The 26064-nt window shown below is 37.4% G+C and overlaps 2 pseudogenes; both read left to right on the top strand.

Moving 5' to 3' along the window:
- The first annotated feature begins 8119 nt into the window (after nt 1–8119).
- On the top strand, nt 8120–9749 carry LOC131926537 (phosphoglycerate kinase 2-like; annotated as a pseudogene).
- An 11310-nt stretch (nt 9750–21059) lies between these two features.
- Nucleotides 21060–23671, top strand: LOC131926525 (small nuclear ribonucleoprotein Sm D2-like; annotated as a pseudogene).
- The last annotated feature ends 2393 nt before the right edge of the window (nt 23672–26064 follow it).

Below are 26064 nucleotides of genomic sequence, written 5' to 3'. Positions count from 1 at the left end.
AAGAAACCCACATTCCCTGGTCTCATTGCTAAAACACGATATCTACAGCCTAGTAGTGTGACCGCGTCCCACCAAATATACTACATTTACAGAAATATTTTACATTGAGAATGAACCTCAGGACACAAAACCTTTAAAACATCACAAAATTTTATCAAGAAATATGAAGAGTTTAAAGAATACATAAACAAACATCTGAAATAACATAAAGTAGTTCTTGAATGATGTTAGGTATATATATATATATATATATATATATATATATATATAATATATTGCCAAATGGTGAAGACAATTCAGAATTTGAAAACCATATTCAGGAAGAGAAAGAAATATTTAAGGGAACTCCAGCTGAAATGAAGATGGGATTGAAAGATCAGGGGAAGGACAGATGAATGGATGAAGTAGATGATAGAATATCAGGACTTAAAGAAAAGTCAAAAGAACTGGGCCAGTCATTTAAAGAATATAAAATGTAAATAGGCACATATAGGAAAGCAATGTGCAAAACTGTGGTGTACCATGGAAGCACTAATCTTGGACTTTTAGGCATAGAAAAGGGAGAATATTTTATTCTCCTTCAGCTATTCAGATGGTTTCACTGAGAACAATAGTCTAGGTTGGCATGCATGGTCTTTTAGAATGTGAAATACATTGTTCTAGGCTTTTCTGCTTATTAGAGTTTCCATTCAGAAATCAGCTGTTAATCTGATGGGCTTTCTTTTATACTGACCTGTCGTTATATTTTGCAGCTCTTGGGATCCTCACTTTGCTTTATTTATTTAGTGTTTTAAATAAATTACTTTATGAGTGTCTCTTTTCTAGTCTTGTCTATTTGGAGTTCTGTGTGCTTCTCCATCTGTTTGAGTATATCTACCCTCAATATGGCGAAAGTTTTCTATGATCTTTTTGGAAATATAGTCTAGGCCATTGAACTGGATTATTCTTCCTTCCCTCACCCTCCACCTGACCAAGCACCTCCTATGTTCTGTCCACTTTCTTGCTTTCAAAAAACAAACAAACAAATAAATAAAATCCCTTCAGAACATGCTCTTTTTTTTTTTTTTAGATTACCTTATACTTAAGGCATAGGAAACTTCATACTGAATATATGTATAAGTTACTCTGATGAAGACCTGAATCTCCTGATTTTCTGAAACTTGAGTTACTGTTTTAAAAACACATTCTACTAGAAAAATGATCAAACCCCTTGTTGTGTCTATATTTTAAATACGTTTTTTATTAAAACATAAACAGTTGGTTAATAATAATGATAATAGAAAATTATATAAAACCTTTTTATAATGTGCTAGTAGAAATAAAGACATAGATTAACACAAGCCTAATAATAAGAGGTGATTTCAATACCCCACTTTCTCCAATAGAAAAGTCATGTAGAAAAAAAAAGAAACATCAGAATTAAATGGCATCAAATATTAAGTAGACCTAATGGATTTCTGTAGAATATTTCACTAAAAACAAAAAATGCACATTTTATTTACCTTCTTTACAAAGGACAACAGCTTGGGACACAAAACAAATTTTAACAGATTCAAACAAACTGAAATAATTTCATGTCTTTTACATATCACATGAATTACAAGCTTAAATTCAACAGTAAGCAATGCTCTAGTAATTCTATAAACTCATGGATATTAAATAACACAATATTGTGTTATTCCTAATGATATTATGTTATGTTCATAGATTGATGCCAATATTATCAGAGAGGATTCATCCAGCAACTGACGGAAACAGATGCAGACCAACAGCCAACATTAGGCTGAGATCAGGGACTCCTGTGGGAGAGGGGGAGGAAGGATTGTAGTAGCCAGAGGGGTCAAGGACACCACAAGAAAACCCACAGAATCCATTAACCTGGGCTCATAGTGGCCCACAGAGACTGAACTGTCAACCCTTATAAACCCTTTGCATGTATGCTACAGTTGTGTAGTTTGGTCTTCTTGTGGGACTCCTATGAATGGGAGCAGCAGCTGTCTCTGACTCTTTTGCCTGCTTTTCTGACCATTTCCCCCGCTATCAGATCACCTCATCCAGCCTTAATACAAAGGTAGGTATCTAGACTTACTGCAACTTGATATGCCATGTTTGGTTGATATCCATGAGAAATCTCCCCTTTTCTTGAAAGAAATAGAGGAATAGTGGATATTGGGGCAGAAGAGAGGTAGGGAAAGGACTGGGAGGAGATGAAGAAGAAGAAACAGTAGCCAGGAAGTAAAAATTAATAATAAAACATTAGAAACAGAAACTTCACTAAAAAACATCATCTACAAAGCTGGTATTATCTAAAACAGAAACCAGGTAAAGAAACAACATCAACTTTGCTTCATCCTATTCCCATGTGTTCTTCATTTATTGTGGTCTCTTATTCCTTGTTCTCCCTCTCTGTTCTTGATCCAGCTGTGATCTCCCACTCCCCTAAGCTCTCTTTCCCTCGACCCTTGCCCTCCATTACCCCTAATCACATGCAGGTTCCTCATGTAGATCTCATCCATTTCTTTGTCATTGGGTGATCCCTGTGTCTTCCAGAAATCCACAAAGTTACCTCCACAATAGACTACTGACAATGGTCGAGAGAATGCCTGAACTGACCTACTCTGGTAATAGGATGGCCAAACTCCCTAACTGTTGTGCTAGAAATCTCATCCAATGACTGAGGGAAGTGGATACAGAGATCCATGGCCAGGCCCCAGGTGGAGCTCCAGGAGTCTAATTGGTGAGAAAGAGGAGGGATTGTATGAGCAAGAATTGTTGAGACCAAGATTGGAAAAAGCACAGGGACAAATAGCCAAACTAATGGAAACACACGAACTATGAACAAATAGCTGAGGAGCCCCCAACTGGTTCAGGACCTCTGGATAAGTAAGATAGTTGACTAGTTTGAACTGTTTGGGAGGCACCCAGGCAAAGGGACCAGGACCTGTCCTTAGTGCATGAGCTGGCTGTTTGGAATCTGGGGCCTATGCAAGGACACTTCGCTCAGCCTGGGAGGAGAAGACTGGACCTGACTGGACTGAAACTACCAGGTTGAGCTGAATCCTCAGGGGAGACTTTGCCCTGGAGGAGATGGAAATGGGGGGTGGGAAGGGGGGAAGGCAGTGGGGGGAATGGGAAGGACAGGGGAATCCATGGCTGATATGTAAAATTAAATTAAATTATAAAATAAAAAAGAAACAACATCAAGAGGAGGAAGAGGAAGAGGAGAAAGAGAAACAGAAGAAGAGAGAAGGAGGGAGAAAATGAAAGAAAAGGATAATAACATTAATGATGTGGATGATTATGATAATTCTGGCCAATATCCCTAATAAACATAGAGGGAAATAACCTCAATAAATACTTGTAAACTGCATATGGTCATATATCAAAAAAAAGTCATCCACCTGGATCAAGTTGGATTCATTTAGGAGATTCACAGGTGGTTCAATACATAGGCCAATAAACACAATAAATCATACAAATGATAAGAAATCTATAATCTGCTCAATATATGCAGAAAAGACCTTTGACAAAATCCAACATTGTGTGGGATAAACCTTTTCAACACTGTGAAGATATGTTGCTCTCATTCTTAATAAAAAGCTGACTGGCTAACGGCTAGGCGGGATATTTGGTGCAGAGAGTATACTGGAGAGAAGAAGTATGGGGTCTGAGGAGTCATGAGGAGTTGCCATGAGATACAGAGTGAGCAGGATGGCAAGTATGTGTATGAGGTAAATGAGCCTCAGGGCAGCACAGACATTAATAAAAATGAGCTAATTTAAGTTATTAGAGCTAGCAAAAAAATAAGCCTAAGCTATTGATGAAGCATTTACAATTAATTAGTCTCTGTGTGGTTATTTGGCAACTGACTGGTAAAACAGAAAAGTCTGCCTACATGTGGCACCCAAAGTAGGGTACCTACATCCGCATAAGACCTGAAAAAAGCTTTAAAAAGAAGATCCTAAACACAAAAATAGAGCCAAACATGGCTTCCTTGTCTCATGTCTCTCATGCCAACTGCAGTACAGAGAGATACATCTCCAGCTGCTGCCTTCTGGCTTGAGCTGCCAGTGTGAGTGCTGCCAGAGAGAGCTCCACCAGAACACTATGAACTAAAATGCATGGTGAATTTAAGTTTTGCTCATGCAGACAGAAAAGATTACAGATGTGCTTTAGAGACAAATTCAGAAGGAAAAAAAAAAAACCTCTTAAGCGTGTTTAAAAATGTACATAGGCTTGGGAGAGAAAAGAGAAATGGTATAGACAGTCATAAAAATAGTTTAAAAATAATAAAGTAAAGTCTTTAAAGAAAGAATAAAGTAATATGAAGGAAAAAGCCATACAAACATAGAAAATAAACAGGTAGTCTGGATCCTATATGCTATGGTGTTGTCTTTAAAATTTTTTGACTACTGATAAAGAAGCAATAGCTACTAAGAGACATTTGATTATGAAAGCTGTCATATTAAAACAACCTATATATTTTAAAAATATCTTGACTTCAAAATAGAAGTCAGAGATATGTTGCTTTGGGAAAGAGGTTATGCTTTTATTTCCACAGGAAATGAGAGGCTGTGGATTCATTCCAGGTTAATATGGATCAGGTTTGATAGGGGCAGGTCCCCCTGAAAATCCTCATTACATACATAAAGAAACAAACCTAGAAAAACTACAAAGCAGGTAATGTATATTTTATCTGCTCAAATATAAAACGAAAAAATCATCTTTGGATAACTTATGTAAAACACACAGTCTGTACTGCATTAATACAGACATGCAGATTACCTTTAAAAGTTTGTGTATTATCAGAACACACAGACCAGACACCAATGAAAATATTTGGCCCAGGTGATCAAGCATCTCAAAATGCCTCTGTTACAGTCTTCTCAGAATTCTTCATCTCAAACAGCCTCAAGGCTGCTTGCTGAATTGTCCAAACTCACAAATTACTCTAGTCAAGACTTAACAATTATCCTGATTTTCTTAAGGTTTTCCCAAAAATATCATCACCCACAGATAACAGAAGGTAGTATAAAAAATGATGCCCACATTCCCAAGAGATGGGTTATAAGTGGGTTGTGGTAATTCAATGGATTATGGATGTTTCTCATTGTTTATGGGGGTTGGTTATAAATTGTTATTGATCATAGTCAGAGAAAATGCTCAACAAAGAGTTAAATTCAAGGATCTCTTTCTAAAGTAAAAAACAAGTGTATGATATAGAAATTATAGGAAAATGGTAAATTATTGAGTATACTTTAATCCAAAAAACAAATATTAATCTCAAAATATTTTACATTAGTATGAATTTTGGTTTATTGATAGAAATATAAAGTTATTTTTGCTATACTATAATTTGCTAAAATTAAAAATACAGGTAAGTAATTAGTCTTTTATAATAATCAAACTTGTCATATTAGAATGTTTTCAAGGTTAAACAGATATATTTAGATAGATGGTCTTCAAACACTTCAAAGATCTACAGAATATGACATTCAGGATGTTTAATAACCAAAGGCTATTCATGACAGTGAGATATGTCTGCTCCAGACAGCACCAATTTACTTCAAAAGAGAATCATGAGTATCAAAGAACCTCTATTCGGATTTTGCTTTCTTTATGGCAAAAACTAGTCAATTGGGCAAAGAAAACTTGCCTCAATTTCTGACAGCATACATTTCAAACTGGACCAGCAAGATGTACAAAAGAGTGGCTGCCAAGCTTGGCCAAGGCATGGTTAGGACAGTCCTTCAAAACTCCCTGCATCTCAAAAAATATCTGGCAGATTACTAGGCCTGTAGGACAAAGTTGGATGCCTCAATGTTTCACAAGAAACTAGGGTATCTTAACTTGGAAGTTGCTTGCTCTGCACTTCCTGTTTACTCAGAAATATTATTTTATCCTTTTCATGTCTTTGATGTGGTTGAAGACTAGATAGTTACAGTTACTGTTCTCCCTAATCATTGCAGAAAGTAAATTAGATACAAAACTCTGGACTCTTCAGAAGACAGCTGATGGAGTATTTTCTCTATTTTGCCTAAGACAAAAGGATTGGATATTGTAATTATAATTCTTAACTGATAACTTTTTTGTGGTATATAAATTTACTCTGTTAAAATAAAAACCTTCCTTTTTAATTAGACAAATCAGGGGAAGTGCTGTGGAATAATCCTTCTGTAGACTGTGAAAATGTGTTGCTCTTGTTGTTAATAATAAGCTGACTTGCCAATCACTAGATAGTATTTGGGGCAGAGAGAATGCTGGGGAGAAGAAGAGCAGAGTCTGAGGAGTCATGAGGAGATGCCATGAGACACAGAGCAGGCAGGATGTGAAGTATATACATGAGGTAAACAAGCCTCAGGGCAGCACATATGTTAATAAAAATAAGTTAATAAAAATAAGCTATAAGAGCTAGCTAAAATATGAGCCTAAGCTATATGTTGAGCATTTCTAATTAATAATGTCTCTCAGTGGTTATTTGGGAACTGATTGGCTTCATGACAAAAGTCCTAAGCAAACTTGGATGGGAGGGAACATACCTCAATATAATAAAGATTCTATATGACAAACCCACAACCAACATTACCCTAAATGGAGAAAAACTCTGTTATTTGGTTACATTGGGAATAAGACCGGGTTGTCCACTCTCCTCACACTTTTGCAACATAGTGCTTGAAGCGGTAGCTAGAACAATAAGACAAAAGAAATAAATTAAAAGGATACAGATAGGAAAAGAGCTCAAATTATTACTATTTTTGATGATATTATATTATATATAAGGTGTGGTAAATTACAGCAGAAAAAAATTAGAAACTATCAACATTTTAGAAATATAGGACACAAAGTTACGTTACAAATATTAGTAGTCCTTCCATACAGACATAACAAACATACTGAGAAAGAGATCATGGGAAGAGGGAACACTCTTATTCACAATAGCCTCAAAAAGCAAACAAAATTGTGGGAGGAAACTAAGAAAGTGAAAGACCTTGACAATGGAAGCTTTATATCTCTAAAAGAAACTGGGGAAGACACTGGAATGTGTAAACACCCCCCCCACACACACACATTTGCAGTTTTGTATAAATAATATTGTGAATCTGGTCAACCTACTTAAAAGTCATTTACAGTTTCAAAGCAATCCTACACGACTGTCATCACAGAAACAGAAGAACAAACCTCCAAAAGTACATGTGGAAACTCCAAAGACCCCAGACAGCCCAAGCAATCCTGAACAAAAAGAGCAACCTGGAGAGATATCATTCATACTAGTTTCACCACTCAACCAATATTTATAAATATATTTTTGTATTTTTTTTTACTCATTTTCAATTTTGGCAGAAAGTTCCAACTCAAGAAATACTTGATTTCTAAATTATACAAGAAGTAATCCAAAGAAAGAAGGAAAAAAGAAAAGGGACAATATCATAATTTCTGAAAAGAATATGATGTTCTCTTTGCTAGTATCCTGTCTTAGTCTCCTGCAGGAGGCAGCAAGCATTCTTTCACTAAAGTCTAAAAATAAATAAATAATTTAAGAACCCTATACTAAGAAAAATACATATTTCCAACACAAAGCAACAACATATCACAATGCCTAATACCAAGCTCAGCAGAAATATTAATTAAGGATAGAAGACACATCATATGCTGCCTTGAATTAAAGGAAATTTCTTTCAGTTTTTCATCATTTGCATTGCTGATGATTTTGTTCAGTAATATAAATAGAGATTGGATGTGGGGAAGAGTTACGTAATTTTTTGGTAATCTCATGGTTGGTTATACTTTTAAATTTCTTAAGAACAAAACAGAATTGAAAGACGATGTAGAACCAAGAAGCAGGAGGGAAAAAAAGTCTGAACCTCTGGCACTTTTTATTTTGAAAGCTTTTTAATTTCCCATCTTTAGCGCTCAGCTCTGAGTTTCACTGTTTAGTATTCTAGGATGGCAGTTTGAATCTCTATCAGGCAAAACTTTCCAAATCAAGATAGACAGGATCAAGATCAATCACAGAGCTGGAATTCCTCTCAAAGCCTGTCACGGGCTGTTGTGCAGGAGACTTAGAACTCAAAGAGATTGGGCCAAGACTCAAGAGTTAAAAACTCCACCAAGAAGCAGTAAAGAGGTTGTTCAACATACCATCAAGATGCCTCTTTCTAGTAAGTTGACTCTGGACAAAGTAGACCTTAAGGGGAAAGGAGTCATCATGAGAGTAGACTTTAACGTTCCTATGAAGAACAACCAAATCACCAACAACCAGAGAATCAAGGCTGCCATCCCAAGCATCAAGCATTGTCTGGAAAAAGGAGCCAAGTCTGTAGTTCTCATGAGTTACCTTGGCTGGCCTGATGGTGTCCCTATGCCAGATAAATACTCCTTGGTGTCTGTTGCTGCTGAGCTCAAATCCAGGCTGGGCAAGGATGTTTTGTTCCTGAAGTATATGTGGGCTCAAAAGTAGAGAAATCTTGTGCCAACCCAGATAATGGGTCTGTCATCCTATTGGAGAACCTGTGCTTCCATGTGGAGGAAGAAGGCAAGGGTCAGGATCCCTCTGGAAGAAAGACTATCACTGACCCAGCTAAAGTAGAAGCCTTCAGAGCATCACTGTCGAAACTCAGAGATATCTGCATCCATGACGATTTTGGCACTGTACATCAGGCCCACAGTTCCATGGTGGGAGTAAATTTGTCCCAGAAGGCATCTGGGTTCTTCATGAAGAAGGAACTAGATTACTTTGCCAAAGTCTTAGAACATTCAGAGAAACCCTTCCTGGTAATCTTTCCTAGTATCCTGTGCTAGTCAATATATCACAATGCCTAATACCAAGCTCTATCAGATAAATATTCCTTAGCACCTATTGCTGCTGAGCTCAAATCCAAAGTGAAAGACAAGAGCCAACTCATCAAAAATATGTTAGACAAAGTCAACATCATGATTTTTGGAGCTGGGATGGTTTACATCTTCCTGAAGGAACTCAATAACATGGAGATTAGCGCTTCCTTGTTTGAAGAAGAGAGCCAAAATTTTCAGAGATCATGGCCAAAGCAGAAAATAATGGTGTAAAGATAAACTTTCCTGTTGACTTTGTAACTGCTGACAAGTTTGATGAGCATGCAAAAGTTGGACAAGTCACTCTAGAATATGCATATCATCTGGCTGGATGGGTTTGGACTATGGTCCTGAGAGCATTAAAAACAATGCTCAGATTATGACCCAGGTAAACCTTATTATTTGGAATGGAACCATGGGCATGTTTGAATGGGATGCCTTTGCTAAGGGAACAAAAACACTCATGAATGAAGTTGTGAAGGCCACCACCAAGGGATGTGTCATCATTATAGGGGGTAGAGATATTGCTACTTGCTGTGCCAAATAGGGGCCTGAAAATAACGTCAGCCATGTGAGCACTGGAGGTAGGGCAAGTCTCAAGCTACTGGAAGGTAAAGTCCTTCCTGAGGTAGAGGCCCTGAGCAGCATGCAATTGTCAAAGTGCTCTTGCTTCCTGTTTCCAGTATGGAGTGCTGAATCCAACTTAGTGACTTTACATCTGAAGTTAACTTTGGTTAATGTCTACTCTGTATCAAGCCCCAGGTAATGAGCAAGCAGTGTGCCATCAGTACAACATGAGCACATCTTGTTAATTCTGTCATGCTTTTGTTACTCTCTTCAAGATCTCATCAGGACTTGCCATTGTTCTTCATAAGGAGGAAACATTCTCATGTCACCAATTAAAGAAGTGAGGTGAATCAGTTGAATGTGTCATCTTTACTTTAGTTGAACTTGATTGTTTCTCTCTGAATGTGGGAAATAACGCAGAATCTGCTATAGGGGAAGTAGGGGGTAAAAGTTGTCTAAGTGTTAAATGCTAAAATGACCAAAATTAACAGAATGTCATTATGCAAATGTGACTGCTAATTAGGTCTCTATTAACAGTTTTTTTCTAAATAAGAAAAATTAGCATTTAGTAATCCCAATAATTTTCTTTTAAAAAATGAAAAAGTAAAATCCACTGATATCTCCACTAAAGAGGAAGTTAAAAATCAAATTCAGGGCATGGATAAAAGTTTACTTGAGAAAGCGAACAATATTTAGTAATACATGACAAGTGAATTTTTACAGTTGGTTTCTGAAATGAAAATGTATGTATTTCAGCATTTAGAAAGATTTTAAAACTCATTTTAAAAGCAACAAAACATATAAGGAACAAAATTACTCATTGGTTATTTTTCTTTTTCTTTTTCTTCTTCTTCTAAATCTGGATAAAAGTAATAGGAAGTTTTCCCCATCTGATAAAGCCCTTGGAGGCAGAACTGGGAAGTGTGAAAGTCTAAATACTGTTTCCATGTCTCTCCCTCAGGGTTTTATCACAGGAATTCATTCTCTAGCAGATCCAGAACCTCTACTCTGGCACTGCTTCCCAGGATGTTTTCAGTGGTGGACTCCCACTCTTAGAATGTGTTGTTGTCTCTTTGCTGTTGTCTCTTGCTTCAATTCTAAGGCCCTGGTTCACTCTTTATCTCAACTGTCTCCCACATCTAAGCAGTGTGTTTGCATTGTACCTCTTTGTAGAGCAGAGATCAACTCCCATGTTCTTACATCCTCTAGAAAACATCACAATCTGGTTTTACTGTTTTTTTTTTAATTTTTGATTCTTAACAAATTTTTAATATCCTAAACTGGACAGTTGCATATTGTATTATGGGGGTGGGTCCTTACATAATATAACCAGAGATTTTAAATCTGAAAGAATATTTCTCCTTCAAATGTTGCTCACAATAAATTTCATGAGTGCCATTACTTCACACAAGAGATAAGCATCATATTAGTTCAAATTGTAGCTCACCATTAGTACATTATATTTCCACAGTCTCCACTAAACTGTTTCCTATCATGGTCCTTGAGGCATGGGCTAAGTCAGTTTTCCCATTTGGAAACAGATTATTGATACACTCAGATATTTATTTCTTGCTTAACACCTAAGTCCTCCTCCACTCCTTGTTTGTTTGTTTGTTTTCTTCTTCAGTAGCAATTTAAACCACTCCACTCCTTGTTTGTTTGTTTGTTTTCTTCTTCAGTAGCAATCTAAACCACTTGGCTTTGTTATTTTCACTGGGTCATCTTTTTCTGTGTGTTTTTTTCCCTTTTAAGTTGTTTTAATTCAACAGACTAATTATGCTAGCCAGACTTCCCTTCACCATGACACAGATCAGAAACAACGGAAAAGGAAGAGGGGTGTATATAAGCACACAGTTTTAGAGGATTTGATCTAGTCAGCTTGGAATGGCAGAGCAGAAGTGGTTCACCTTGTTGAAGGTGTGGGCTCTTTTCCTTCCATTTGTTTTGTTCACTTTTGATGTGCTGGACCCTGTGTTGTTTTATTATCTTTTAGAAGTGTGTTTGTTTTCCATGAATGACAGAAAGGAAGTGGATCCAGATAGTGGAGAACTGGGAGGAATAGAGTGAGGGGGGGGGTGTTGGAAGGGGGACCTTAATCAGGTTATGTTATGTGTAATCAAATTTCTAACCAGTCTTATTAAATAAGAAATACAGAGCCAAGTACAGGGGTGCAAGCCATAGAGATCAGAGCAATAGCAGTCAACTAATCTTAGCTTACCACCTTGCCATAGCTTCCCAAGAGAGCCTCTTTCTGTCTAACCTGCGCCTTTATTGCCTTGCTGTTCTACCTTCTCATTGTCTCTAAGCACAGCCACATCACTTCCTCATCACTGCCTGTCTATACAGACCTCCAGTTCTCTATATTTGGTACTGGGATTAAAGGCGTGTGTCACCACACTTGGCTGTGTCCTTGAATGCACAGAGACTCTGACTGCCATGTGATCAGAAAAACAGCATGTGCTACCACCACTTGACTTTGGTTCATGGCCATGACCTCTGAGGGTCATAAGTAAAGGCATACTTTACTTATTAACATACAAATTCGAGGCCAACCTGGGCTACAGAGCGAGTTCCAGGAAAGGTGCAAAGCAACACAGAGAAACCCTGGCTCAAAAAACCAAAAAAAGAACTTAATATTCTTAACTATATGCTTATCTTTGCTAAGTATCAGTGCATAAATAGAATTAATAGATCTATTATTATCGGAGCAGAAAATATGTTTAAAAGGCAAGCCACATGTAACCTTAACACTTCTACTGCAGAAAAAAAAGAAACGAGATGCCTTACTCATGTATCGAACCCACATTCAAAAATTTTACATGTTCCACTCTATATCAAGGCTGTCAGGATACATCCCATCCCATATTCTTCATAGAGACACAACCCACACAGCTACTGTGTTAAAATGACTATGTTATAGCAGATCCCCAAGGAGCTGGTTTTACAAGCATTTCATCTTTTTTCCTCCTTATAACACAGATACAAAACAAGACTGCTCTGCACTTGTCAGCAATTCAAGTAGGTGAGGTGTAGAAGGAATTTGCTTACACAAAAGAATATGACTATCAAGGTGCCTAGAGAACATGTATAAATGTTGACAAAATAAAAGGATTCTGTCCACTTCATATTTTAATAACCCAGAACAGCCTTGGGCTCTCTTTCCTCACTCTCTCCTTTCATATTCTCCCCACTCTCTCTCTCTCTCTCTCTCTCTCTCTCTCTCTCTCTCTCTCTCTCTCTCTCTCTCTCTCTCTCTCTCTCAATAAAGCTCTAGAAAGGTAAAAAAAAAAAAAAGAAAGAAAAAAACAGCCTCAGTTCTCTTAGATAAATATGAGACAAAGTTCACCACCAAAGTAGCAGATAAGTCTGTAGGTCCTGGAGAAGATATTCAGTAGGCTCTCCCAAAGCACGAATCTGTTGGGATTGATGAGCAAATCTAATACCCATGATGTTTTTACTGTCTTCAGTGTCCAAAGCAAGCTTATGTTAATCTCGGTGAAATAGAGCCAGCAAACAACTACAGGGTCATGACCTCCTCCTGCAAGAACATCCTCATTCTCCTGAAATGCTGTCACTTAGGAAAGAACAGAGTATCCATTGTAAATCAAATTTGTTATGTCAACAAAGCTTGAGATTTGCTGGATGCAGTGAGGTATCTCTAATGTCCTCTAGCTGGCATCAAATTATAAGAGCTAGAAGAATACAATTTTCCTATTGCCCCTCTCAGTAATAGAAAATATATAGTCATTCTCCAGTCATACCTGTCTTCAATCCCCTTCCTGGGACTTGTTGTCATTAATGTTCTCATCAGGAACACGAATAAAATTTCATCTCCATTTTAGGCTGTTTTTTATTTTACAAAAATGCATTTGAATTTTTTTCATGTTAAGATATTGTATTGACCCTTTTTAGACAATTGTTTTTCAAAAATATACATTTAAAATAATTTGTTCAGTATCTAAATTCACCAGTTTACACATATTCATAACAGTCAGTACTTGTTAATTGCCATAGGAGAATTTACTGCAAACCACACATTAGATTTATTTGATTCTTCTCATATTAAATATTCCACTTTCCCCTATTTCTTAAAACAATGAAAGGTGCATGAAAACTCAGAAAAGGAACAGTAAGTCACTTAGTAAATAAATGTAGATTGATTCTAACACTTCAGAGAAGAGAGGGTTAGTGTATTTTTTTTTAGCATCTCTAAACATCACTCTTTTGATTCTAGTAGCATACAATGCACATGCTTGTGAATAGAGAGATAGCTCCATAGGTAGGAGCACTGGCTGCTCTTGTAGAGGTCCTAGGTTCATTTCTCAACTCCCACATGGCAGCTCACAATCACCTGTAAGTCTAGACCCAGGGGATCTGATACCCTATCTGCCCTTCATGGACAAAATCATGGCAGGTTACACAGACAAAAATGCAGGCATAACACCCATACACATAAAATAATTTCTTAGTGCATAGTAAATAAGAGGTTAGGTGTATATATTACACATAGAGTACATTCTCAGATCAGGGACTCTGAGCAGTGGGTACTGTGGATGTGACTACAACATACCCACACTTGCCCTCCATCAACAACATTATCATTAACCAATGTGACAGTGGGATCTACATTGCTAAAAAAGTCCTTCCCCCAGTCACTACTAACTGATTCTATATTTAAAATTACCAGATGTCTGAGTGAGGTAACACAGACTCATAAAGACAAAAATGGTAAGTACTCACTTATAAGTGGATATGAGCTGTAAAATAATGGATAAGCATGCTGCAATCTATAGAACCAGAAAGACTCAAGGCAGGATACATGGATCTCTATGGGAAGGAAAATAGAATAGACTTCATAGGTGGACTTGGGGCAGTTGGAGATAGAAACAGGAGTGAACAGGATGGAGAATGGAAGGAGAGAGTCCTGGGAGAGATTGGTGGAAATGGAGGGCATTTGCTGTGGTAGAAACCTAGTACAGTAGGAACTCCCAGGCATCTTTAATGGTGACTCTATGGAACACTATAGTAATGGAGGATACATAACCTAAACTGGAAATCTTCTGTAACCATGCAAGGCTTTCCAGTGGAGAGATTGGGAAACAAATCCAGTCATAATAACTTTGACCTACAATTTGTCATACAATTTGACCTGCAAGTTGTGCTGGGTAAAGGTAGGTACCACAGAGATTGTGGGAGTGTCCAACCAATGACTGGTCCTACTTGAGACTCTTGCCACCAGAGAGAGCCCATGCCTGACACAACCTGGAGGACCACGAACCAGAGGCTTGATAGCCCTGAGAACTAGGATAGAAACAAACATGTGGGGGGTGGGAGAGTCCATGAAACGATCTGTAATGATACTCTGCTTTTCTTGCAACCTGGAGCCTAGCATAATCATCATCAGAGAGGCTTCATCCAGCAACTGATGGAAGCAGATGCAGAGACCCACAGTGAAATACTAGTCAGAGCTCATGAAATCCTGCAGGAGACAGGGAGGTATTGAGAGCTGCTTCTAGCAAAAGACCATGAGAGTATATAGCAGGTGACAACTAGAGTTCAGAAGGTCAACCTATCAAAATAAGGGTTCTGTTAGAGGAAACCATCACACAAGGCATTATGGAATTACTGCCTTTTAATAAATTGTTTCTTGTTGTAAACTTCTTGTGCAATAACAGCCGTGATACCACCTCTTTTATTGTGCATTTCCATGTTATATGTACATGTAATCTCATGACTGCATCTTAATCTTATGGGCACAGAACTGTGGATAGCCTAGAAGATGGTTTCCTGTTTAACTGTACAATTGATATGATTAGAAACATACTAAATATGCTTCATAACTGGGTCTATTGTGCCATGTGGACTGTAGACACTTAGAGGTCTTGTTCTCCATTTTAGCCACTGACAAGGTAAATACTGACCTCATAGAACTTTCATAGAGTAGAATTGAAGGTGCCTGGCATTGTTAGAACAAAACTCTTTAGAAGAATTATATAGAACTAAAAGTGATAGTGCAGGTTTTGGCCTTGGTATATCTTAGTCTTTCAAGAGATCAATAGCGGGCTGGAGAGATAGCTCAGAGGTTAAGAGCACTGACTGCTCTTCTAGAGGTCCTGAGTTCAATTCCCAGCAACCACATGGTGGCTCACAACCATCTGTAATGAGATCTGGTGCCCTCTTCTGGCCTGCAGTCAAACCTGTTGTATACATAATAAATAAATAAATAAATAAATAAATAAATAAATAAATAAATAAATAAATAAATAAATAAATAAAAGGCTTTAAGCCGGGCGTTGGTGGCCTGCAGTCATACCTGTTGTATACATAATAAATAAATAAGCAAATAAATAAATAAAAGAAAGGCTTTAAGCCGGGCGTTGGTGGCGCATGCCTTTAATCCCAGCACTCGGGAGGCAGAGCCAGGCGGATCTCTGTGAGTTTGAGGCCAGCCTGGGCTACCAAGTGAGTTCCAGGAAAAGGCGCAAAGCTACACAGAGAAACCCTGTCTCGAAAAACCAAAAAAAAAAAAAAAGAGATCAATAGCACTTGTTTTGCCCTAAGCTTCCTCCACTGGCACCTCCTCACTCTGATCAAAAAACAATATACACTTTGAACTTTTTTTTACATCAATTTTTTATGCAAGATTTTAGGCTCAGTAGACTATATATGTATAGGTCCTGAGATTCAGGTGATTAACAGAAAAAGGCTGTTAACTGACTAACCATATCTGGATATTATTAATCACATAAAAGAGTACAAATATTCTTCGCCCTTTTCCTAAATCTCTCATTGGTTTAATTTCTTCCTTTGTAAACCTTGTAGCCATCCCTTTAAGAGATAGCCAGAACTTTTTACAACCTACAGCTATTGTCAGTCACAAATTAACCTGACCAAGTCTTGGCAAAGTGTGACTCATATCAGAATACTTGTCCCTGAGAGTTTACCTTGTAGGTTTTACTAACAAGTTGCTAATTAATAAACAAATCGGGTCAAGAAATGGAAAGAACTGGATAGATGTGAGAAAAGAGCAGAAGGGAATGAGAGGAGTTAAGTATGAGAACAGAAAAGAAGCTGTGTAGGTATAATTGACTGAGAAGAATAAAGTGAGTGGACTAAAGAAGTCAGTGTGCTTAGATTCATTTGATATCCCTCAGATCATGTCCTAGCCTCTTGTAGTTTCTGTTCTGGACCTTGGTAGAAATCTCCTAAGGGCAGGCACCTGTGGAGAATTGGACAGAGAGAAAGGATTGCAGGAGGCAGAGGGGTCAATGACACCACAAGAAAACCCACAGGATCAACTAACCTGGGATCATCAGGGCTCACAGAGATTGAACTGTGACAACCAGAGAGCTTGCACGGGACTGACCTAGGCCCAGTGCACATGTTACAGTTGTGTCATTTAGTCTTTTTGTGGGACTTTTAACAGTGGGAACAGGGCCTTTCTCTGACTCTTTTGCCTACTTTTGATTCACCTCAGGCAGCCTTAACTTAAGAGGATATACTTAGTCTTATTTCAACATGATAGGACATGTTTGGTTGATATCCCTGAGAGTCCTGTGCTTTTCTGAATGGAAATGGAGGAGTAAAATCTGAAGTATTAAGAACTTTTCAGGTGTCAGTTGTAACCAGCAGTTTTCCTGTGTCCTGTCCCGCTCCCCATGGTCCTGTAGCCACTTATAAAATAATCACTCAAAAGCTTATATTAATTATAACTGCTTGGCCATTTGCTCAGGCTTATTACTGACTAGCACTTTTACTTAAATTAACCTATAATTCTTAACCTATGTTTTGCTACATCTCCTCCACCTCTGCATTTCTTCTTCCTGTCTTTCTCAGATTTCCTGCCTGGCTATAACCTGATCAGAGCAGCTTCTTTATTAACCAGTCACAGCAACACATATTCACAGCATACAGTAAGACATCCCACAGTAGTCAGTACTTTCATATTCTTTGTTCTTCTTTTCTTCATCATTTAGATGGTCAGTCCACAACACTTGGGCTTATGAGACTGTACTCTAGTTTCGTGTGAAATAGTTTAACTTACTAACGCTTGTTCTATCGTTCTAATGAGAAGTGAACAAGGGTGAATACAGAAAATAAACTGTACTGCAATTTACACTTAACAGATTTCATCATCTGAAATTCATGATCAGCAGTTGTATTATTAAAATTGCAGGGTTCCACAGCTGTCATTCTAAAGTTTGTGAGTTCCTATGAGCTTGATTCAGTTATCTTTGGGGATTTCCCCATCATGATCTTGACCTCCCTTTGCTCATATTATCCCTCTTCTTTCTCTTCAACTGGACTCCTGGAGCTCAGCCTGGTGTTTGGCTTTGGCCCTCTGCATCTGCTTCTCTCAGTTACTAGATGAAGGCTCTATAATGACAGGGACTAGACTAGGCCCTCTGTATATGGGAGACAGTTATGTAGCTTGGTCTGTTTGAGGGGCTCTTGGCAATGGGATCAGGCTCTGTTCTTGGTGCATGAGCTGGCTTTCTGGAGCCCATTACCTACGGTGGGACACTTGACTCAGCCCTGATGCCATGGGGAGGGCTTTAGTCCTGCTTCAACTGAATGTACTGGCTTTGCTGACTCCCCATGGGAGGTCTCACCCTTTTGGAGGAGGGGATTGGATGGTCAGTCTTGGGGGAAGACTAGAGGGGAAGAAGGATGAGACAGGGATCTATGTTTGGTATGTAAAATGAATATTTTTTCTTTTTATTAAGAGATTTTCTATTCATTTTACATATCAACCACGGATTACCTCTGTCCTTACTCCTCCCCATGCCAACATTACCCCCCTAGGGACCTCTCTAGAACTCTGCTTCTTCCTATTCCCATGGTGCCTTCATTTATCATGATATCTCTTTCTTGTTCTCCCACTCTGTTCCTGATCCAGCTAGGACCTTCTGCTCCCCTAAGCTCTCTTTCCCCTGACCCTTGCCCTCCATTATCCCACACCCCAAGTTTTCTCATGTAGATCTCATCCATTTCTCCATCACTGGGTAATCCCTGTGTCTTTCCTAGGATTCTCTTTACTAGCTAGCCTCCCTGGAGCTGTGAGTTGCACTCTGGTTATCCTTTGCTTTACTTCTAGTACCTACTTATGAGTGAGTACATACCATGTTTGTCTTTCTGAGTCTGGGTTTCCTCACTCAGTATGATATCTTCTGTTTCTATCCCTTTGCCTGCAAACCTCATGATGTCATTTTTTTCTCTGCTGACTAGTACTCTATTGTGTATATGTACCACATTTTCTTTATCCATTCTTCAGTTGAAGGCCATCTAGGTTGTTTCCAGGTTCTGCCTATTATAAATAATGCTGCTATGAATATATTTGAGCACGTGTCCTTGTGGTATGATTGATCATTCCTTGGGTATATGTCCAAGTGTAGTATAGCTGGGCCTTGAAGGAAATTGATTCCCAATTTTCTGAGAAAGCACCATACTGATTTCCAAAGTGGCTGTACCAGTTTGCATTCCCACCAACAGTGTAGGAGTGTTCCCTTTACCCCAAATCCTCTCCAACATAAGCTGTTACCAGTATTTTTGATCTTATCCATTCTGACATGTGTAAGATGGTATCTCAGAGTCATTTTGATTTGTATTTCTCTCTGCTTTGATTTGCATTTTCTCTATGCTTGGATTCCCTGAATGGCTTTATTCTGCCTTAACATAGGCCATAGCTGCTCCTTTATTAACCAATGATAGCAACACACAATCACAACCTACAGAAAGATATCCCACCATACTTCCATTTCTCTGTCTAATCAAAAACAATGATTTCATTTTAATATAGTAAAATTACATATAAAAGAAAAGTTATCAACAGGAATTACAGTTACATTGTCTAAAGTCTATTTGTATTTGGCAAAATTAAAGAAAATATTCTATCATCAGCATATTTTTGTGAGTCTAAGGTTTTATATCTAATTTACCTTGTATCATAATTATCATAATTAAGGAAAACTATAATTATAAATATCTAGTCTTCAACTCCATCAAAGACCCCACAATAATATAATATTACCTAAGTAAACAGGAAGTACATTGTAAGCAACTTCCAAAAAATGCTAGAAATGATAGGCAGCTGTCTGTCTGGACACTCACCCAATGTTCTTTAGTAACATTGGGGCATCCATCATCGGCCTATAGTCTTAGAGTGTCTGGCAGACTTTTTAGTTAAGCAGGAAATTTGAAGGACTGTTCTGCCTAATGGCAAAGTTGATCAGTTGCTTTCCTCAGTGTCCTGAAGAATGTCTGGTAGTTTCTTCTGTGAGGCAGGAACCTGAAGGACCATTTCACCTTGTTTTAGCAAAGTTCAGTGGTCACCTTCCTATTGGTCCTGCATGTCCAGTTTTTTAAGCAGTCCAGGCAAGAGCAGTTCCTTGTCCAAATGGCTAGCTTTTTCTACATTGTAAGCAAACTTCATAATGAGTTTTTCAATGCCCATCATCCTTCTGAATTAATTGGTGCTGCCAGGAACAGACATGTCTCACTCTCCAGAAAAGTCTAAATTCTTAAAACAGTTTAAATGCCATATTCTGTAGGCCTTTGAAGTGTTTGAAGATTGGCTACCTAATTAAAATATTTCTTTGTATATCTAGAAAACTTAACTAACAAGATTATATGTTTGATTATGATAGATGATTAATTATTAATCTCTAATTCTTAATTATACATTACAATTTTAAATAAATTATATAACCATAATACCTTAAACAAAGGTAGAAATATACATACAGTATAACAAAATTGACCTTAAATTTATATCAATAAACTAAATCTATATTAACATAAAGTATTTTGAAATTAACAATTGAGTTGATACAGTCCAACTTTCTTCTTTAGTTTTATTACTTACAAAATAATATCATTTGTATAGTGGTTTTAGATTCACTGACTTGTTCCCTGCTGCCCTCAAAATAGTAATGGTCTAAAATGGTCTGGGAAAGGAAATAAGATGAGTAAATTTATTGAAAAAGAAATATAAAACCTATGCATTTGAAAGTATTAATATTAAAAAGAAAAAAATACAAAAAAAGGAAAGTATTAATATTGATGAAATTTCTAAACAGAATGTCCTAACTAGACCATGGAGATGGAAAAGAATATCAAGATCGGAAACAACAAAAGACCCACAAATAAGTTTGGGAACATTTTCTGCTCAGTTTGTAGTGAATATATTAGTGTTTTTATAGATATAAAATGCAAATTTGAAAACTAAGAATCAAGAAAAAGGATATAATTTCACATTAGAAGTTAATCATTAGAAGATTATAAAAATAAGAACGGAATGTTGCAGAAATTATGTGGATACATAAATTAGGAGATATATAAAGGTTTGAAATAGATTAGAGTATAAATTGATAAGATTTTTTGGTTTGCTTATTATAAGTTAAGAATTGGCCTTTTAGATCCTAATTGTCTGGCAAGAGTGACCACGAGGAAATATTAAAGGCCTCTCCTTCCCCAACTAGTTAAACTTTGTCCACTTGTTCCAGGAACTGTGATCACTGAATTTTACATTTATGACTTTTTAAGGACATTTTGGTTCATGTTGGGAAAATAGTCATGTATTTGATATTTTTTTAATTGCAAATATAGACTGATGTAATCATTGTTGTAGGATATAAAAATAAACTCTGTAGTCCTGGGAAGAGAGAGACATATACTATCTCCATACACTCCTTCCCCAGCACAGTATCAAATAAAATATTCCTAGAGGGCCAGACAAGATTCAAACTGCTGCCCAGCACAAGTTCTTTACATCACCTGCTCTATCGACCCTTCTCCTGATCTCTGCTGCAGCTGCTCCCCAGCATAAGTGGTGCCTGAACAGCAGACGTGAAGTTGGATAAGTATTAATAAGGTGTTTCTGGTGTAGTGAGAATCCCACAAGGGTGCTGCAGACTCCCTGTCAAAGAGGTGGGCTGGGTGAGAGTGGGTAATACAAAAGAATTAATAAAGATCCCCTGGTCACCAAATAGGGCTGGGGAGAGATTATTAGAGAAAAGAAAATTAATACAATGGGACAGGTGGAGTCTAAGGAAAGGAGGCTTTTTGTTGATATTTTAAAACATAATTGAGAAAGCAAGGAATAAAAGTAGATGACAATCAAGTTTGTGAGTTTTTACAGTGTGTGCATAAGCTTAGTCCTTGGTTTCCTGATCAAGGCTCCCTAGATATTGATAGTTGGGACAAAGTAGAAGATACTAGATTTTGCTAAGAATCCAATGGGCCACAAGGCATGTCTGTAAATGCTTTGACTTATTGGTCATTAAGCAAGCAAGCTTTGGCTCCAGTTGAAGTTGGGATTTACGTAAATGAAAAAAAAATCTACAGAAAACTGTCCTCAAAATAAATCAATTTCTCCTCTTCTTTTTAAAAATCCATTAGGAAAAAAGGTTAGTAATGAAGAGGAAAGAGATAAGAAGAATGAAGAGTCTCTTCAAACAGACAGTGATGGAGAGGAAGAGGAAATTGAAAGTCCTAAGGATGATTGGCCACCTCAGTATCTCCTTTTCAAAAAAGAAACCTAAAAAGAGGCCAAAAATCTTACGGGAGCCTGTAGTTTTTGCTGCTATAGTTAGAGAAGCTGACAGATCAGGGAACCTTTGGTTATGTATTATCCAGTAATGTTTGATACAAATGATCAAGAGTGCCTGTGCTGGAGCTCCTTATGCAATTTTACATAGTAAAGCCATTAGTTCTTTATGTATTTTTGAGACTAACAGTGGTTCATTTAAAATACTTTGTAAGCATTGTGTTCTTTCTAATAGAATTTCATTATTATTATTATGATTATTAAAATTATTTTATTCACTTTTTATACCAACCACAGATCCCTCCCTCCCCCTTCCTATCACCCAGCTGTCCCTCCCTAACCATCCACTAATCCAACCTCCTCCCAGTCAAGGTCTCCCATGGGAAGTCAGCAGAGTTCAGTTGAGACAGGTTCCAAATGTATTTCTTCTAATGTAACATATAAGGCTTTTGTTACATTAGGCCAATCATGTTATATTTTACTTCCTGTAAATAATACTGGAGATTGGTATGCTAATCCTGGTTTACAGGTTATGGATAATGTTGTATATTCTTTGTGCAGAGGTAAACATTGTGTGGGAACTTTAATTTTAGATTTACTATATTAATTGCTATTGCAGCTAGTTTTGCTTTTTCTACTGCTGCTTTGGTTAAACAAATTCATGCAGCTCAACTTGTGAATCAATTATCAAAAAAAATTTCTATTGCCCTTTTGATTCAGGAACACATGGATAGAGGTATTCAGGAAAGACTTAATGCTTTTGAAGAAGCAGTACTTCATAAAGGAAACCAAATTTAAAATATTAAGGTTAGATTATCAAAAGAATATCACTCACAATTCCACTGGATTCGTTTTACTCCTTTATCATACAATGCTTCAGAACATTCTTGGGACAGCGTTCAAGCTCACCTTAAGGGAGTTTAGAATAATTCAAACTTTCCTTTGGATTTTTGCAATCTACCTGAAAAAAATTTCTGCTATAAGTAACACTCGTATTGATTCTTCCAAAATGGAAAAAGTCTCAACTTCTTTCCTTAAGGCTATTAGGGAACATATAGGTTCCACCACTGTTAGGCCATAGTTTTATTAATTGGGGATTGATAATTTTTTTTTCTTACTTATTGGTTTTCTTTTTCCAGTCATCTTACAATGACTAGCATGAGGCATCAGAACACTGTCAGTGGAATTTCAAATTGATAGACAGAAAAATCAAAAAGGGGAAGATGGTGGCTCCATTCCCCATTTAGCTGAATAGAATACATGACTGTTGTGTGGCTAAGGAGACTGCGTGACGGAGGCGGGAGTGATCTGCGAGCGAAACCTCCACCATGAGTCTCCTCAATAAACCCAAGAGTGAGATGACCCCAGAGGAGCTGCAGAAAGCGGGAGGAGGAGGAATTCAACACAGGCCCCCTCTCAGTGCTCACACAGTCAGTCAAGAAGAACACACAGGTGCTCATTAACTGTCGCAACGACAAGAAGCTCCTGGGACGAGTGAAGGCCTTTGACAGGCACTGCAACATGGTGCTGGAGAATGTGAAAGAGATGTGGACTGCGGTCCCCAAGAGCGGCAAGGGTAAGAAGAAGTCCAAGCCTGTCAACAAGGACCGCTACATCTCCATTGTGGTGCTGCGGAACCCGCTCATCGCCAACAAGTAGAGTAGAGGCCTCTTTCCTCTATGAGAGCCTGCTCCCTGACCTGCAGAGCCTTGCCCAATGGGATGGAAATAAAACCCTGTGGGGTGTTTTTTTGTAAAAAAAAAAAAAGAGAGAGAGAGAGAGAGAGAGAGAGAGAGAGAGAGAGAGAGAGAGAGAGAGAGAGAGAGAGAGACTGTGTGACAAAGTTCCAGTTCTCGTCACTTAGCTAAAGAGACTGTAGGACTGTTGTTTCGCTAGAAACTGTGATAAAGTCCAGTTTCTGGTTGAGTGGATACAGCCCCACTTCCTCCTTTAGTTTTATTACTTAAAAAACAAAATCATTGTATAGTGGTTTTAGGATTCACTGACTTGTTCCCTTTTGCCTTCAAAATATTGATGGTCTGAGATGGTCTGGAAAAGGAAATCAGATGAATAAAATTTACTGAAAAAAATAATATAAAACCTATGCATTTGAAAGTATTAATGTTGATAAGATGGCTGAACAGTATGTTCTAACTAAACTGTGGAGATGGAGATGAAGACCAAGATTGGGAGAATACAAAAAACACACAAATAAGTTTGGGAACATTTTCTGCCTATTTTGTAGTGAAGATATTAGTGCTTTTATAGATATAAAATGCAAATTTCAAAACTAAGAAACAAGATAAAGGATATGATTTACATTATGAGTTAATCATTAGAAGAATATAAAAATAAGAAAGATAGGAATGTTGTAGAAATTATATAGATATATAAATATATGTTTAAAATAGATTACAGTATAATTTGATAAGAATTTTTGGTTTGGTTATTATAAATTAAGAATTAGGCTTTAAGATTCTAATTGTCTGCCAACAGTGACCATGAGGAAACATTAAAGGCCTCTCCTACCCAGCCTAGTTAAACTTTGTCTACTTGCCCCAGGAATTGTGATCATTGAATTTTATGATTATGTCTTTTAAGAATGTGTTGATTCATGTTGGAAAAATAGTCATGTATTATATATTTTTTGAAATGCCAATATAAAATGATGTAATCATTGTTGTAGGATATAAAAATAAACTCCGTGGCTCTGGGATAGAGATACACAAATATTCTCTTCTATACACTGCCTCCCAAGCATAGTATCAAATAAAATATTCTTAGAGCCTCAGAAAAAATTCAAACTGTTGTCTGGTGCAGTGTTTTTGTATTGCCTGCTGCATCCACCCTTCTGCAGTCTGATCTCTGCTGAAGCTGGTCCCCAGCAGGGCACGGATAAGCCTTATTCATACCACAGCGGTTCTGAACAATTTGTACATTTGGTGCTTTTTCAAAGTAGGAATTATATGGGTCTAGTAAAATGATGGTAAAATCTCCTCTAAGACCCATGACCTCCCTAGCCCTGGGTAGTTGGCTCGGTTTCTAGAACTAAGCATAATTTACCCCTTATTGAGGGGTCTTTATGTACAATTAGATGTTGTTGGTTACAGCCAACACTAATAGTGCCACTTCTGAACCTTTGAGGCTATCTTACCATGCTTGTCCATTATTGTGGTTTATAGGTATAACAGCTGATTAGGACTACTAATTGCTATTCTCCACTGGCATCTTGCACAGTAACTTCTAGAAGGAAGCTTTAAGATGACAGCCAGTGAGACAGGGCCTTGTATCTGAAGTATGTGGTGTCTTCAGAAGCAGGGACTTACCTTTAACTTCTGGGCTGCAATGAAGGGGCAACAACACAAAGCCTATATTGTTTTAAGAGTCACATGGACTCCCCTAAACAAAAATTCATCAGAAATTTCTAATGCCAGGTACTAGAGTTTTGTTAAATAGTCTAAAGCTTTTAGAATCAGTATTGTTAGCTTCACTGGCATAATTAATTTTTATATACATATATGTATATATACACACAAATATATGTAAGTTTGTTTGTGTATATGAGTGTATATATGTATGCAGGTATATACACATGTGCTTATATGTATTATATGTAATTTTAGAAAAATATCAAATAACATGATTCATTAGAGTGTTTTTACAAACATTCTTACTGTTATTTGTCCCTCCTCCCTCCTTGTTCTTCTAAACTGGCCTGCTTTTCCCTGCTCTTTTTTCTCATTCCCTCTTGACTTAATATTCAATAATTCAATATGCATTTACAAAAACATGTTTGTGCTCAACTTTGTATATGATAATGGGTGAGTCATGTATAAGATAAGTGTCTTAACTATTCAACATTACCTTTGTGATATATTCTTTTGTAACACTGCAAATATCATAGTATGTTAGAATCTATTTGTGTATACCAGAGATTACACAGAACTGCAGGAAGAAGGACTCTAAGAAGACTGTGTCCTCAAGTGTTGTATGTGTTGGCCAACAGGGTTGAGTTCTGGCCCTGATCAAGTGATTTCCTTGGGTCAACAAGTGCCACCTTCCCAGGAAGTCTCATCATCCTATAGAAGACATGTCTACACACTGATTTTTTTGTGACTTAT

This window comes from Peromyscus eremicus, chromosome 16_21 (assembly GCF_949786415.1).
Source record: "Peromyscus eremicus chromosome 16_21, PerEre_H2_v1, whole genome shotgun sequence".
NCBI lineage: Eukaryota > Metazoa > Chordata > Mammalia > Rodentia > Cricetidae > Peromyscus > Peromyscus eremicus.
This window is presented reverse-complemented; position numbering and strand designations above follow the sequence as displayed.